At 41.6% G+C, this 18,410-nt stretch overlaps 1 protein-coding gene across 8 annotated transcripts in view; it reads right to left on the bottom strand.

Moving 5' to 3' along the window:
- LOC126299504 (guanine nucleotide-releasing factor 2) overlaps window positions 1–18,410 on the bottom strand; it is a 361,975-nt gene that overhangs the window by 221,393 nt on the left and 122,172 nt on the right. The gene's annotated exons all lie outside the window — the stretch shown is intronic.

Raw genomic sequence — 18,410 nt, 5'->3', positions numbered from 1 at the left:
CCCCCCCCCCGACCCACGGCCGTCTCCCTACATCCACCTCCGCGCCTTCGCGACACTCGGTGGAGCACGCCAGGCGACTTGACGATAGCAGCATGCCGCCCACCCTTACGCGCTCGACCGGCTAAATGCCGTCCGTGTGGGCGAACGGAATCCTCACGGTGACGCAATGCTACGCTACTGAACAGGAAAAAAGTTCGCTACGCAGGAAGACATCAACATTGCGCAAAAACTTCAGGCCCCTTTGACACGTTCCGTGTCACTGCAGCCTCTAATGTCTAGTTCAATGTGTGTGATTCTATTACATTAGCCTTTTTTCTTGTTTCTCTAGAATCCTCATTATTCTATCAATAATTCCTAACAAATGCGGCACAGGAAGATAATATACACATCAGTTAATGACAAATGATGTTCTTCGTGTAAAACGGGACCACCAGACAAATTTCTTCAAGTCTCCTGACAAATGTTGACAAATACACGCCCGTGTTGTGTGAGAACACTCGTCAGAAATGGGCGCACCGAGGTGCGGTATCCACTTCTAGCTCCTTAGTTAAATGCTCAAGTGTAGTGGAAATCAGTATAAAGACGGCGTTCCTGCGACAGTAAAAGTACTATGTCTGCGGCATAATGCATCCAATTTTTTTTATGAAAATAGTGGATACATATTAGACATAAACATTCATGACGGAATTACAGTTTCTCTTATAACACGAGTAACAAAATAAGGCGGAAGCATTTCCTGGGCGATACTGCACTGTTACTTGTCCAACCTCAGTTCTTCCTAATAACCTCAAAAATTCTCTTCGGCATTCATTTTTTTAGGATTCGTGGCTCTTGCAGAGAAATTATCGCCCACTCTTCTCGTATCGCACTTTCCAGCTCGCGTACGGCCTCAAATTGTCTTCCACTGCGACAAACGTGCCTTGCAAGTATTCGCCGAAGTTTCCCCACGGGGTTCATATCCGGGCTACGTGCAAGCCATGGTAAGACATCGATATCGTTACCTTCGAATCGCTTTTTGGTTGTAGCAGAAACATGCACAGATGCATTATCTTGTTGAAACATTAGACTTTCGTTCCCGAGGTCCTCGTGCATTCTAATCAACTGTGACTCTCGCATTTCTGTGAACACTTTAAAGTTCATTGTAGTGATTTACCTTTAACGCCCAAGGTTGCCCAAATCTTAACGCTTCCACCACCAAAATTCCTGTTCATTCTTACCTGCTACTCTGTTCTCAGGTCATGCCAATAATATTTATATCCACCCGGCCCATCTAAATTAAACTACTTCTCATCACTGAAGATCACTTTGTCCCATTCTGAAGTCCATGACATATGTTTTTCAGCAAACTCCAACACAGCCTGTTTATGTTTGGATGTTAGAGCAAATTTCTGCAGTCGTTTCTTGAATGCAACCTGTTTGTCATTTGACAAAATTTGTCGTACACATCTGCCAGTTACTGACAACTGCATATCAGCAACTTCTTGAGAAGAAAAACGGTTTGTGGGCCTTGCTTTGCACAAAAGTAAGTTTCGTTGCCTCAAATAATTTTCTACTTACGCCATATTTTACGTTCTGTCCATATCGTGCGCCTAATGTAACGAAATTACCAATCACTGTACTTGAACAGTTCGTCATCTTGGCGATTTGACTGTTAGAAAGCCACATTTCTATGTACGATCAGATGTTTGCTTTTTCACGTCATCCGTTCCTCGCGTGCATTTATATTGAGTTCCACCTTCTACCAGCTCAATCGTTGATGTCTTGTTATACTGTATTACTGACATCAAATGCGATACCATCTGACTGCATTTGTTAGTATATTGGCTCACATACTATTGCATATATACTGTGCACAGTTATTCCAGCCGACAATGTTAATTTTCCTACAAATACCGATGCCTTTATACTGATTTCCGTTTCCAGATGGTCTCCATTCCCAGGATATGCCCTTTTTGAAATATTGATAAATAGGAACGCTGCAGGTGCTAACATTAACACAATGCGTTTTATCTTCAATTTCCGGCAACATCTCATATTCAGAAATGCCGAGCATCCAGGAATTTTGCAGTTCGTTCATACTGATGGTGTACATTAATTTACACGCATTTTAAAACCTAGCTAGTAATTCTTTCCTTCTTTGCGCTCTATGCATGTAGGCTTCGGTCATCAATCAACCGCACTAACAATCTATTGGGGAACTGGAGAATTGAGAAATGAGTTTGATGGCCATGTAACGAGACCACTACGTGTACACCGTAAGTTCCACAGATGAACCTGTATCATTTGTGGAGAGGAATGTTCACAAGGTCTCTCTTTTAACAAGTAAGTTTTCGGCATTCTTTTAAAGGAACAGTCTCCAAGCACTAGACTTTTCGAATGGCCAACGTGGCAAATGCCATGAGTTTCTGGGAAGTAGTTGAGAGTATATGATGCATGCGCTTTAGAATGACTCACACTACCATGGGTTGAGTATGTCCGTTTTCTCCCGAAACAAAACATTTCTTCCCCTGGTATTTAAGGCCCCGACTCTCACAATATTGAAGGAACAACATTACCTCCCTTTAATAACAACGTGAGGGCAAACAAGCAGCGACCTCTTTCAAGGAACCATTCATCATGATAGCACACGAAAATTTCAATCCCACTCCTGTCAATTACAAGTAAATATATTATATATATTTACCCGAGAGCTCATCAATGAAATTCACTGTAAAAGCCTGCACTCCCATACAGAAAATACATTTTTCCGAATGGTTTTTAAAGACAGTCTGGGTATGTGCTGTTATTTGTCTTTACACATTGCCTGCGATCTAAATTTATCTATCACACGACAAAATTACGTTTACAGATAACGAAATCTGTTAAGTCGCTAGTCAAACTCACAATAACATCAGTTCTCACAGATGGCAATCTCAACATAACATTATACAAAATAAGGTAACAATCACAAGAGTTGACACTGCCTTTAGTCCTATTTTCGTTCTAATGACTACTGCATATTTGTATTCCATGCAACTGAATACAAGTCCCAACAGATGATGGCACACAGGTGCTGAATCATGTTTGCGCATTAAAAGGGACAAGTGTTTGCATAATAGGCGGCTCTTAATTCCCATAATTTAGTCTGGATTTATAGACTGACATTAATCAACTGAACAATCGAGCAAGCTATGAGAAAGACTATGCAAAGACTGCGTTTTATTGGCAAAAAATTTACAAGACGCAACAAATCTACTAAAGAGACTGCCTACATGACACTTGTCCGTTCTTCTCTGGAGTGTTGTTGCACGGTATGTGATCCTTATCAGATCGAATTGACGGACGACATTGAAAAAATTCAAAGAAGAGGGGCCTCGTTTTGTACTGTTGCGAAATACGGGAGACAGTGTCACTGATATGATAAGCTAGTTGGGGCGGCTATCATTAAAGCAAAGGCGTTTTCCGTTGCGGTGATAATTGTTAACTAAATTTTAATCACGTGCTTTTTCCATTGAATACGAAAATATTTTGTCGATTCCCATCTACATGCGAAGAAATGACTGCCGAGATAAAATAGGAGAAACGATGTATCGCACGGAAAGATTATGGTGTTCATTTTTGCCACGTGCTATTCGAGAGAAATAGTCTGAAATTGGTTATCTGATCCCTCTTATGCACTGGGTGGTTATAATTAAAGTGCAGTTTCTTGCAGAGGTCAAGTGTGGCAGTGAAACTTGGTAGATATTGTAATGCGTTAATACGGGGCCAATTTACGTCGGAAAAATTAGTTTCAATTTCAGCCACCAGGTGCAAACCTGGCGCTGAGTATGAAAAAAAAGACATAGAAATTTTTCCACATGCAATGGGTTACGAACGAAACGTGGGCAGAAAAGGTCAAACAAGTTAGAAACGTACGACGTCGATTTTATTATTTATCGGCGCTTACCCAATTTGTTCAATTTGAGCACCGGAGACGTCAACGAGATGCTGCATCCATAAAACGTGATCGAGAGTTGCTCGCAGCAACTCCGGTTGAATGTGAACAACGTGTTCCTGTATACTGGCCTCAGATCGGGTAGAGCACAAACATATCCCACTAAACGCGTTCTGTTAGATACTCCCGGAACCAAAAGTCACACGGATTCAGACCAGGTGATCTTGCAGGCCACACATCTGAAAAACCTTCGTGACAGGTTGCATTAAGAAGATTTTTCACTCGGAAAGCGACACGAGGTGTTTCCCCATCATTCACAAAGCAGGAATCACATGCTGCAGAAGGAAGTGGCGACAAGGTCCAGACGCCACGGTGTACATGACAGGCCCTCTGCGGATATTTTCTTCAAAGAAGAACGGACCGAGAATCAATGTGCTTGTGAATCAAAACCACACAGGCAAATACAAGTGCAGTGGCTCTGGGTACACAACACGCGCTTTTACAGTACCCCAAATTCGGCACTTGTGTGTATTCAGCACACCCTACAGTGTAAAATATGCCTCGTCAATCCACAGAATATTTCGCGACCACATGACTTCAACTTCGTACGTGCCAAAAACCAAGAGCAAATTCAGAACGTTGCTACGGATCATAAGGTTACAACTGCTGCACTGTCTGCATCTCGTACGGACACCAGTGTAAAATAGACCGCAAAAGCTTCCGCAATGTTGACCATGGTCTGGACAATTTCCGTGACATTGCACGAGCACTAGCACTACCCGCTACATGGCCAGCTACAGCAACAACAGCTTCCACCGAGATGGGACGCCTTCCTCTTCCAGGCTCAAACCACTCAATGACAACGGACCTCTCCTCAGTCGGCGATACTCTCTCATTGCAGCACTGTAATTGCGGCCGTTCATACAAACTAGTTTCACTAACAGCACACGGGCTCTGTTCTCCATAGCCATAGTGTTCACTCACGTTACGGCTTGTCAAATGACATCGTGGATGTTACACTGTCACACAAACTGTTCATAGCGCCAGATTTGCACCTGGTGGCCAAAACTGAAACTATATCTTTTTTCAGCACAAATTGGTTCCGCATTAGTATATGTACTAAGTTTCGCTGGCATACGCTAATTACAGCCCACACTAAATCTCCGCAAGTAGCTACACTTTTATTTTAACAAACTGGTAGATTATTTAGTCACAGGTCTACGATGGATCGTGTCTCTTAAGTCTTCGTGTTAATAACAGGCTGGAAGGGTGAATAAAAGTGTTGTACCAAACGAAAGCTACAAAAGCGTACGGCAAACGGAAAATAAGCTTATTTAACTGTATAGACTGTGTCATACAAAAACCCGTAGCATATGTACGTCCTCTAGCGTGTTTGTGGCTCAGAGCAGTGTCCCTGCTGAACACGAGTCAACTCCTTCCGCTGCCGCACGTGCTCTGCAGCCTCATCGAGCCGCTGCCGAACGCTGAAAACGGTCCAAGAAAAGACCATCACGCCTTCGTGGCTCCAGCTAGCGCCACGACTACTGAGAGACTACTTCAAGAATGTGTCCTACTTTAGGTATCGTCGTACAACTTTTAAATGGTAACTATCTTTTTGTAGCATATTAGAGCTTCTAACTAATATGTAAGCGCACGCTTACATATGTGGAATCATTTCCATTTACATGTTCACTCGCCAGGTTTTATAAGCATTAAATAATAAAATAGCGCCGGTTGATATTTTTCCGACCTATCTAAGACATTTGACTGTGTGAATCACAAGATTCTCCAACATAAGTTGAAATTTTATGGGGCAGATGGTATAGACAACCAACAGATAATGACATACTTAGCCAAAAGAGTGCAAAAAGTAGTACTTAGTTTGTTGTTATTGTGATTTGCTGTCCGAAGACTGGTTTGATGTAGCTATCAATGCTACTCTATCCTGTGCAAGTCTCTTCGTCTCCGAATAACTACAGCAACTTATATTCTTCTGAATCTACTTACTGCATTCATCTCTTGGTCTCCGTCTATAATTTTTACCCTCCCCTCCCATACACAAAAATTTGGTTCAAATGGCTCTGAGCACTATGGAACTTAACTTCTGAGGTCATCAGACCCATAGAACTTAGAACTACTTAAACCTGACTAACCTAAGGATATCACACACATCCATGCCCGAGGCAGGATTCGAACCTGCGACCGTAGCGGTCGCGCAGTTCCAGACTGTAGCGCCTAGAACCGCTCGGCCCACACATACACCAATACAGTTCAGGGCCATAATGCTGACTGAGGAGAAATCAGATATGGGTTTCCCCTAAGGTCCAATATTGCTACTCATATATGTAAACGACTTTCCGTCTAATATACAACAAGCAGAATTAGTTCTTTTCGCACATGACAGTAGTATTGTAATCAATCCAAGCATATATACAGGAACAGAAAAAATGGTAAACAAAGTTCTTGAAAGTATCAGTGATTGGTTTTCTGCGAATGGTCTCACCTTCAATTTTAGAAAGAAATAAAATATTCAGTGTTGTACATAGAGGGCTATGATAAGTGTAACACATGGTGAGGAAATAATAAACAGGGTGGAAACTCCAAAATTTTTAGGTGTCCATACTGACGAGAATTGACATTGGAGAAAGCACATTTTGGAACGACTAAAACAACTTATTTCAGCAACATTTTCGCAAAGAATCATTGCAATTGGCGCGGAGAGTCAAATCAGTAAGTTGGTATATTTTGCAAATTTTCATTCAATAATGCCATAAGGAATAATGTCCTGGGTTAGCTCGTCCTTCAGAAAGAAAGTCTTTATTGCGCAAAAAGACGCTTTAAGAATCAAATATGGTGCTCGCCCACGACCATCTTTTAGACATCTGTTTAAGGAGTTGAGCATTCTGACTACTGCTTCACAGTATATTAACTCCCTCACGAAGTTTGTTGTAAATAATATACTATGGTTCAAGAGAAACAATGGTGTACATAATTACAATAGCAGAGGGGAAAAATGACATTCATTACTCCACATTAAGGCTGTCTTTGGCACAAAAAGGGGTGCACAATGCTGCCCGAAAAATTTTTGGTCACCCATCCAATGATACAAAATATCCAACAGACAGCAAAGTATAATATAGAAAAAACTGAGAAAGTTTCTCCTTGACAGCTCCTCCTTTTCAGTGGAATAATTTCTGTTACTGTAATGTGTACAGGTGGTGGGTAGGAACTACTATCTCACATCTGTGTGCCTTTTTTCTTTTTGTAAAGATAAAAACTTAGAAGTGTCCAGAAGGTAACCATATATACAAATTAATTTGCGATATGAATGTAAAATGACTCGTTACACATCATTACGATCTATGGTGCAAAATGATCCATGGATCATGTTACTAACTGGCGACATCTCCACATACAAAAGAGGAAAATCAGACCCGAAGAGATGTATTTCAAACAATGCAGATCAAGCACTCCAGCGAGTAAAGGCATGGCAAAAGTCGTTTTACGCAGTGGGAGAGGCCACCGATGCGAGCTTCACTAGTTCAGTGACAAAGGATTATATCTTGTTTCAGTTCAGGAGTTAGCACAAAATTTTGGCTTGCAGGTGGAAGTTCAACTTAACGTATCATTAGTTGCTAAGGCGATCGCTCAGTAACAAAAATTGGGCTCCGGTCGAGTAATTCTCACGGTAATGTCTCTTCCAGAACTACTCGTCCTTCCATGTTCAAATGGAGAATTTCTGCCTCTGTTAGAAATTAAGTGTTCAGTGAACATCATGCGGGGAGCATTATCCCAGTAGGACAAAGACTGAGGAAATAAGTGTCAATCGCCTTGCTGAGGAAACCATATCAGCAGTCTCCAGAAGTGATATAAAAAAGGGGGAAGGACAGAGGCATGAAAAACCTTGAGTACGACCCCCTGACGGATTTAGGACTTGCCACTTTCGCGTTATAAGAAATAAATGTTAAGAGTGTGTCCCGTTGTCTCCTGAGCCATAGGAGATGGAGCACAGTTTCGGATTGTACTAGAAACTGGAGGAAAATCGCCCATGGTCTTCTTTAAGGAACCAACCCAACAAACGGCTCAAGTGATTTTCTGAAACTACAGAAATCATATCTGGATCATTTGACCGTTGTTTGGGTCCCGATTCTACCTAACAGTAGTCCAGTGTCTTAACGTGGCCGCCATCTTGCTTTCTTCCGCTTTGAAGTTAAATTTCCTAACAACAGTGAAATTTTTCGTTCGTAGCCGGCCGGTGTGGCCGAGCGGTTCTAGGCGCGTCAGGCTGGAACCGCGAGACCGCTACGGTCGCAGGTTCGAATCCTGCCTCGGGCATGGATGTATATGATGTCCTTAAGTTAGTTAGGTTTAAGTAGTTCTAAGTTTAAGGGGCTGATGACCTCAGCTGTTAAGTCCCATAGTGCTCAGAGCCATTTGAACCTTTTTTTTTTCGTTCGTGCATTTGTGAATTGTGACAAGTACTAGACAAGCAATTAAGAGATGAGAGATCGAAGGCCCCATGGTACGGAATTTATAATTGACTTCACGAAAGAAAAATTTAATTCAGAAACTATATGCAATCCATCTTCTTTCGGGACTGGCATATCAATTTTCGAGAAGTTTTAAATAAAATGATGCTGTAACATATAAAGACACAATTTAGAGACAGCATAAAACATTTTTATTTGATGTGAATGACTAAAAAGTAGCCAAAAGTGCTTGTATGTCGTACATTTTCTTTCGCGGTCTGAATTGCGCGTCGACACAGGCTTATGAGTATCTGAAATACAACTCGGTTTTCGCAACTACACGAATTTCAGCAGATCATTTCATCAGATTCTTTGGAATTTAGATAGCGAAAAACTGCGGAACTGTTTAGTTTATTGGAACGGAATTAGGTACCTTACGAAATGGAATAGGAGATGATGAAATACTTAACAGAAATGCAGTGGAATTAGTTCACACCAGTTCAAAGTTGCAACACATCATTTGTTGAGTGACTTCGCAGAAGTAGCGCCTCGTTAAAGGTTGGTATATTATTATAAGCAGCAGGACGTATAGCACTAATTATTACATATATTCCTGGGGCAATGAAGTTCATGTGTTTCCGTTACACGTACCATCCCCCGTAAGAAAAGCTAGATAGATATGGTAAAATGCTGTAAATATGTCATCTTGCATGATTATTTTATCGTCGTGAGCTCTATCACGCCAAATAATATCAGAAAATACATCTAGATTCGTCTGGTTCAGTGATCTACATTTGTCGTGGTTCCTTGTAGTGTCTCCACTCGGATGCTGGAATGGTTCTTTTAAGAAATATGAAGTGCGTACCGTATCTCTTCTCATACTTTTAGTATGTTATTTCAGATGAACATGCCGGCGAACTTTTAATCCCTAACGTAATCACGCCAAAACATTTTACTAACGGGAAAATTCCAGAGAATTACATCCAAGTTTCGTAAATATTCGAATGTTACATTCATCGGCCACAATTATTCCCAGCATCTTGAAACACAAAGGGGCAGCGGCAGCAACAGCAGTGTGGTAAGCAAGCACCATTTTGTGTGTAAGCGATGTTGAGCGTCCACTTTCCGTTAATGTCTGGGTCATACTGAAAAAAACCCACGCTCGAGACAATGAATGCTCATACTAAATGCTAACTATTAATAAATTTAAATCATCGATTAAAATGCATGAATAAAAATTGTGGAAGCTGCTTTCTCAATCTCCCAGTTCCATTCATGAAGTTCTTGACACACTGTTTTCTCTTATCCTCCTCTTAATGCTAACCGCGTTGCCTGGTTTCTGTCAAATAATACCGCCTTTCACTGTCGGCTTACAAAGCCTGTACAGCAGAAGCCGACTGCCCCCCCCCCCCCCCCCCCCCCCGCCGCCGACATACACACACTAGACGCAACGACCGCCAGTTAACTTATGAATGCGAAGGTCGCCCTTAATAATGATTTGTGCGACATCATTTTTAAGCGATTGTGTGGCGTCTGTTGGAGACGGCCCACTCTTTCCTTTAAATAGACATGTAAAACATCACACAAACCTCTTCTCGCTGGACGAAGTGCCATATCTACAACTGAAAAAAATGTTTTTACTCGTTCCAGCTCCTGTAGGTCAACTTCACTAAGGATCTATGGAATGAATACTAGATCACAGAAGATTAATTCTTTAGTGACGTATGACTCGCATGTTGTGGTTTCTAATAATATCCGCATCCATTAGGATTTCTTCTCTATAGCTCTATGGAACGAAAAACATATATGATCTGCCAATCGAATCAAAGTCGCCAACACGCTAAATGAGCGGCTTTCGTAGCAGATATACAGTCTTTACACTTATGGCAGATATATTGTCTTTACACCAACTGCGCGTCGTGCAAAGCGAAAACGGTCTCCGTCTTACACAGAGATAGCGTCATTCTGTTTTTATGATGTTGGCAAATGTTACGCTATTACGTCATTCATGTCTGATCTTGGTCTGCGGCATAGTCTTGTTTTGACGGCTTCTCGAAGTAGTGTTGCGCGTATTTTCTCAAATAGATACTGAGCTGCGAATTTTTGGTTTTGTTTGCCATAGTTCATCGCCACAGCAAACACTTTCACACTCGGAGGTTATAATACTCCTCTTTCATTTCCGACATTTGAGAACTGGGAGGCTGAGTTTAAACGTGCGTCACTTTTCTTCTGAGAATAATTCACGTGAAGGCGGCCATAAATTGCAACTATAGGTGAAACTACATAAAAACTAAAACAACAAAAATATGTATTTGGCGACTGATGTATGACATAGTTGACGCACTAGGAGTACCGAGAGAAAGTGTGTGGTGTATTTTACAAGAAGAATTAACAACGAGAACGTTTTGTCTGCGATGGGCGCCGCATTTGTTTAAATATGGTAGAAGGCAAATTCGAAAACTAATTTTCGGCAATGTGAGGCCCTTTTTTCAAAAAGAACCTCACTGATGATGTGTGTTGAATTTACTAACGCGAATGAAACGCTGTTCCACTGCAGTTCATATGATCAACTGTAACGAATCCTATTCGTTCATTTGTTCGATTTACTCACGAAAAGCCTACGTTGCAGCTGGATTGAAGTTTTTTTTTATAATTAGAAATAAAGTTGAAAATTAGTCTGTGGTCATGTTCCTCAACATAGGTCTTTTTAATTTGTTCTACACAAAATATGCCTCAATGGCAGTGTGATTCTAGATGCAGGCAGGATGCGAGCATTATTTCATCTGCTATTATTTCAAACAAATTTACAGTTCCACAGCTAAAACAATAGCCTTCAATAACATTCAATATTCGAATGTCACGTTAATTTTCGTTATACATGATCATAATCACTGTGGTAACACTTAAAATCGACAGCTGAAACGAAATTCTAATTCTAAATGGATTCGACACTTTGCTGGGCCCATTAGTGTCGCTACGTTGGGAAGAAGCTGTGTAGAGTTTACGTCTCCTTCTCGCACCAAAGTCCCGCCTCAGTTACATGGTTCGCAAAGATTCGCACACTTTCACATCAGATAACGCTGGACGCCGACAGATAGGGAACACAAATTCGATCCCGAAGGGGGAGGGGTGCCTTCATGAAGGTCATTCGGCCACCTTGTATCACAAACATGGCCAAATCCAGATTAGCATATCGATCCCGTGAAGAATCGAGATAATGGCCAGGAAAAAGAAGGAGGCTTTTAAGTTGTCACTAGGTTCCCAAAATTACTATTGTTGCTATTTGTGTGGACTCAGTTTTTGCAACCAGTTGTACAGCTTTCACATACGTACAATAAGCTACAACTAAAAAACTTACCGAAAGCGTTTCTTTCCTTACTGCTTCTACATGTGACTGTAGGAAACTTTTTTCGTCTGTCGACGAACATAATTTAATATCTGTGTTCTTTGGCTTCTGTTTTCGTGGAAATTGGATGAATCTAGTTTTATATTTGCAAAAGTTAATTAATCATTCACGTTCACTTGAAACAGCTTCGTTTCTTTACGTTGATTAGTTAATTTCGTACCTCGTACCAAATTACAAAGAAAGCATGTGCTGACAGGAGTGTAAATTGCCGAACTATCAGTTTAATAAGTTACGGTTGCAAAATACTAACACGAATTCTTTACACAAGAATGGAAAAACTGGTACAAGCCGACCTCGAGGAAGATCAGTTTGTATTCCGGAGAAATGTAAGAACACGCGAGGCAGCACTGACATAACGACTTCACACAGATGATAGCTTAAGGTAAAGCAAACCTACGTTTATAGTATTGCTAGACTTTATAGCTTTTGGCAGTGTTGATTGGAATACTCTTTTACAAATTCTAAAGGTGATAGGGATACAATACAGACAACGACAGCCTATTTACAATTTGTACAGAAAATAAGATGGCAGTTACAAGAGTCGAGGGGCATGAGAGGGAAGCAGCGGCTGAGAAGGGAGTGAGTCAGGATTGTAGCCAACCCCCGACGTTATTCACTCTGTATATTGAGCAAGCAGCAAAGCAAACGAAAGAAAAATTTGGAATACGAATTAAAGTTCAGGGAAAAGAAACAAAAACTTTGAGGTTTGCCGATGACATTGTAATTATGTCAGAGACAACAAAAGACTTGGAAGAACAGTTGAACGGAATGTGCAGTGTCTTGAAAGGAGAAGGTGAACATCAACAAAAGCAAAACGAGGATAATGGAATGTAGGCGAATTAATCAAGTGATGCTGAGGGAATCAGATTAGGAAATGAGATACTTAAACTAGTATGGAGTTTTGCTATTTGAGCAGCAAAGTACCTCATTCTACAATTGGGCGATGGTTTCCTGTGATAGGGGCGGTGAGATGATCGTGAAGATATGAGTATTACGAGTGTGTAAAGAGCCACTTCTGCTCAACTGCTTGGTCATGGAATGCGCATACCAATGACCGATGAGACTCAATTGCCTGTGTATCCTCCGACGTTCATCCGGATGATTTAACTGCGGTCTTCCCAACACTGGGACTGTCCAACAGGGTAGTTTATAGCATAAGTGAATAATATTCACCGCATGTATTAATGCGGAGAGAGGTAGCAGCTCCCTACTCGTTTCGGAGATTTGAGAGCGACGTCAGGTTTTGCAAGCAGTTTACAAGAGCTCTGGGTAACACAGCCTCTTAGTGGACGCCATGTGCTGCCTTATACCGAAATGTGATAGTGCACACAACGTGCCAGATTTTCTTTGATAATCATTTGTTACGTTTATTATTTCTCTATGTAATTAATGTGAGTTTTCTTTCCTGTTCCTCTTTCACATGACTGTAGCAGCAGTTGTACGGTTTGCTTTTGCTTCTAGGTAGCAAGCCACAGACATGACACCAAATAAATAAATAAAAATAAATGTTTTCACGACGTTGTAGTTAAACTACACAAGATTCCGGCTACGTAGTGCCCTCTCTGCTTTGGTTTTTGCGTTTCATGCCAATGTCACGGGAACATGATTTCCACACACCTAACAAGTCGCGAGAGATTGTAAAATAACCTCATTTCACTGTACATTAATATTTATACACATGTTGATGGTGTTAGGACAGCAACCAGCCACAAATTTACTTTGAGTTCCTTTATTCAAAGGAAATCGTTGCCGGTTTCGAATCGTTGCGATTCATCATCAGACCGTCTGATGAAGAATCGCAACGATTCGAAACCGGTAACGGTTTACTTTGAATAAAGGAACTGAAAGTAAATTTGTGGCTGGTTGCTGTCCTAACACCATCAATATTTGCCTTCAAAAACAGCCACGGTCTCCAACATGTCATCATATGACAAAATTGCATTTATACATATAGTTCCCACGTCAACGCTGGAGCCTTTCTGTCAATTACAATATCCGGTACATTTCAATATCATATTGGTCATGTGTACTGTTATTTTCCAAATTAAAAGAAGCAGGTTCATTACACCGTCTTGCAAACAAGATGGGATTGCTTGCGTTATGATCAGCATGACTTATGTTTTCCTCCACTTCCCTAAATCGCTCAAAGTGCAGAGCGAGAAGCGTTCTTAAACAAAGCAATCGTCGATTCCTTCCCCATCATAGTGACAATGTGTGATGCATTCTGTACTCATGGCGTTCACGGGGAAAATCGCGAAAAACCGTTCAGAAGTGGTAAACTCTGCTCAGAGATGGCTGTTGTTCAGCTTCTTTTGCTACTTCAATGTCTCCTCCACAGCGAGGTGCACTTGGAAAGCGAACAAAATTGCAAAGCCAAAACTCAGTATTCGACGGTAGCGTTTTACGCAAACGTGGATAGCCTACCTACATCTAATAGAATCGCAATTAACACTCGTTATAATACAGCAAAATACCACAATTATTTGGTTTCCACGAACTATTTTGCTACTGACACACTCGATTAAAAGCAAAATACCCAACAGCAGATACCGTGAAATTCCAATGTTGTGAAATTTTAAGGCTTGTAGCCGTTGTAATGTTCGAAATTCATGACCCAAGGCGAACGAAAAACCGCGACAATTGTACTCAACCGTACTCAATAAATGAGACACTCAATTCCAAGTCATTCAAATTATGCTGCAGGCAAGATAGAATCAGCAGTGACTACTTTTAAACACAGCTGGCTATATGGAATACATGCTTTTGCTTTAATAATACGCGGGCCATCAGATCATGAGTAGAAATGTACAGGATGGATACGTCTGTCTGGTTCAGCACACTTAACTAACACCCCCGAGATGCAGAACATTATATGCGTCAGTCCTAACGTTTTTCCGCCATTTAGTACTATATTCACCTTTGATTATTTCTGCTAATGTGAAAAAGTGCCAAGTTGGAATGTGGTCCGGAGTCCAAATAAAACTACAATGAAGCGCCAAAGAAACTCGTATAGGCATGCGTATTCAAATAAAGAGGGGCAGAACACGGCGTTGCGGTCGGCAACGCCTATATAAGACGACAAGGGTCTGGCGCAGTTGTCACACCTGTTACTGCTGCTACAATGGCAGGCTATCAAGATTTAAATGAGTTTGAACGTGCTGTTACAGTCGGCGCAAGAGCTATGGGACACGGCATCTACGAGGTAGCAATGACGTGGTCACTTTCACTAGTGTACCGTGAATATCAGGAATCCGGTAAAACATCAAGTCTCTGACATCGCTGCGGCCGAAAAAAGATCCTGCAAGAATGGGACCAACGACGACTGAAGAGAATCGTTCAACGAGACGGAAGTGCAACCCTTCAGTAATCTGCTGCAGATTTAAATGCTGGGCTCTCAATCAAGTGTCAGCGTGCGAACCATTCAACGAAACATCATCGCTATTGGCTTTCGAAGCCGAAGGCCCACTCGTGTACCCTTGATGACTGCACAACACAAATCTTTACACCTCGCCTGTGCCCGTCAACACCGACATTAGAAACACGTTGCCTGGTCGGACGAGTCTCGTTTCTAACTGTATCGAGTGGATGGACGTGTATGGGTATGGAGACAACCTCATGAATCCATGGACCCTACATGTCAGAAGGGGATTGTTCGAGCACGTGGAGGCTCTGTAATGGTGTGGGACGTGTGCAGTTGGAGTGATACGGGGCCTCTGATACGTCTAGATACGACTCTGACAGGTGACATGTACGTAAGCATCCTGTCTGATCATCTCCATCCATTTATGTCCATTGAGAATTCCGACGGACGTGGACAATCCCAACATGATAATGCGACACCTCCACCCGTCCAGGATTGCCACAATGTGGCTCCATGAGCACTCTTCTGAGTTTAAACACATCCTCTGGCCACCAAACTCCTATGAAATGAACATTATGGAGCATATCTGGGATGCCTTGCAGCGTGCTGTTCAGAAGAGATCTCTACCCCGTCGTACTCTAACAGATTTATGGACATCCCTGCAGGATTCAGCTCTGCTTCAGACTTCAGACTTTAGTCGAGTCCATGCCTCGTCGCGTTGCGGTACTTATGCGTGCTCTCGGGGGAATTACACGATACCAGTAAGGTGTACCAGTTTCTTTGGCTCTTCAACGCAAATAGTTACGCCAGTTCAAATGTTGGAGGAAGGCAACGGCTTACTACCATGAATACGACCATGCCTAGCAAAGTATTGTGCTGTTCAATCCAATCTTCAGGTTGGTGATAGCTTTGCATTTTTCCTAGCTGTTTGATGCTGTTTATGATGGTATCCACCAGCTCCTTCGCAAGTGAATCTTATTGTATTGATTCCTGTCCTTGTGGCGAGAGTCTGTGGAGGACTGAAATACAGCAGTAAAACATGGTGGCTTTTGTTTTGCCAAATTACTATTTTTTACGGTTTCCCACAAACTCGTGAAGTCCTCATGGACACTATATGACAAAAGTATCTGGACACCTACCAATGTACATTAATAATGGGGTAAGTCTACCCTACACCTTTATGACGGCTTGAAGTTTTCTTGGGACACTTTCAATGTTGTCTCTGAATGCCTGTGGAGGAATGGTAGACCATTCTTCCTCAAGAGCAGAACCAGATAACGTAGTGACGTAGGACGATGAAATCTGAAACGAAATCGACGTTCAGAACCCTCCCAAGGGAGCTCCATTGGGTTAAGGTCGCAACTCTGGGCAGGCCAGTCTATTTCAGGAATGTTACTGTCCAGAAATCATTGTTCCATTAAGCTTCTTTATGGGGGGGGGGGCGGGGCGGGGGGCGGTAAATTGTCATGGTCTCCAAACTGTTCGTCTGCTCAATGCACTGCACAAAGTGTTCATATCTGTTTGCATTTTGTGTTTTCCTAAGAGCAATAAGGGAACCACACCCTAACCACGAAAAACATCCGCACATCGTAACACCATCTCCTGCATACTACACATGGTGGCAGGTAACGTTCCTCAGGCATTCGCCAAAATCAAACCTTTCCATCGGATTGGCACAGGGTATAGAGTGATCCATCACTCCAAAACACTCTTTTCCAGTCATTCAGTGTCCAGTGGCGTTGCACATTACACCAGCTCTAGCGAACCAATCCGAACCATTTTCAAAGTGTAAATCCGTTCCACTGCGTAATGCTGCATACGTATTGTAGATTGCAAAACGTTTAATCACGTCAAGATATGGACATTTATTATCAACCGTGTGACTGCATAAAATATGTTTATCGAACTTAAAACAAACATTTGCAACATTTGAAATGACATAAGCTGCTTAGTTACAGCCGCAATAAACCAATGGTTATGACTAAAAGCTTGTGCTTCAGTATTTAACAACGTTCTCGAAGTCATAAAACCGATTCAGTGTTATGGTATTCGTCAGCAGGTCCACCAATGGGAACAACGATACAAAATGCATTTAGAGTTCGGAACAAGAATTACTCGCCGCAAAACCTATGCCTCAAAGTGCGAATACCCATGCACACGTAATCTGAGTAACAAGCTACTGCTTCGAAGTCAAAACTCATTTTCCTCCTCCAACCTAAGTTTTTTCTATATCATTGTCTAGACAGCAATATCATGATCACTCCAGAATAAATCTAAATTTAACAAGGAAAGAAAACATCAGTGGTATTATTGGGGAGCGCAAGGTTTATGGAAAAATAAATCATACCGGCTAGATGGCAAGACATTGCTGGGGTAGGATTCATTCGAGTTTTGGCCTATAAACAAAGCCAACTTCCACTAATGGTGGAAAATGCAGTAACTGCCTCACTACGTGGCAAAATACGGTGGAAAAAACACCAGAAGCGCCACATGCAGTAGAGGTTTCGTCTCGCGGACAATGTGTTAAGAGGCCCGATAACAACATACTGGCCTCATTAGCGGTAGTCTTACTAGGCCGGAAGCTCGCAATGGCACGATGATGAACTTTCACGGTCGTCGGAATGACGCAGATTTTGGCGGCATGGTCTGCCTATTCGACGGAAGTTTGTAATTAGACGACTGAACCACGCACATTGGGATGGTATAAAATACTGCAGAAACGAATAGAAATTCGTCATTACTGTTACGAGTAGCCAATTGAAATAGTAGGCTCACTCACACACCTCCAGATGTCAAGCTGCTCATGTTTAACAATTACTTAGAAATTAGATTTTAGGAAACATATTTTATTTATGACCAACATCTGAAAAATTATCACAACAGTCAGTAAGATATAAGCGCTATTATAGTATCAATTTTGAACATAGGCATCGAAGTGAATTCAATTCTGTCTAGTGAATCAGTCGTTTGCCCTATAACAAGTATGTTTTTATGTAATATTCCCATGTTACAACGCGCACGACAGCCGTGGTTTTCTCAAACCATGTTGTCAACAAATAACGCAGTTTTAGTTACCGTACATCACGATTTTAATTTCTCCTCAGTTAAGATTTTACAAAAGATTTCAATTTTCCGACAGAATTTGGTTAATACAATTCTCATTATGAATTAATCAAAAATAAAAGTGCAAACTCTACGCGAGTTACTAACTGAGGATTTTCTTGGAAAACACAACTTAAAATTCTTATGCCACAGCTGTTA

The sequence above is a fragment of the Schistocerca gregaria genome, chromosome X (genome assembly GCF_023897955.1).
Source record: "Schistocerca gregaria isolate iqSchGreg1 chromosome X, iqSchGreg1.2, whole genome shotgun sequence".
Classification (NCBI taxonomy): Eukaryota; Metazoa; Arthropoda; class Insecta; order Orthoptera; family Acrididae; genus Schistocerca; species Schistocerca gregaria.
Note: the sequence above shows the minus strand (reverse complement) of the source record. Positions and strands in the feature narration are given on the sequence as shown.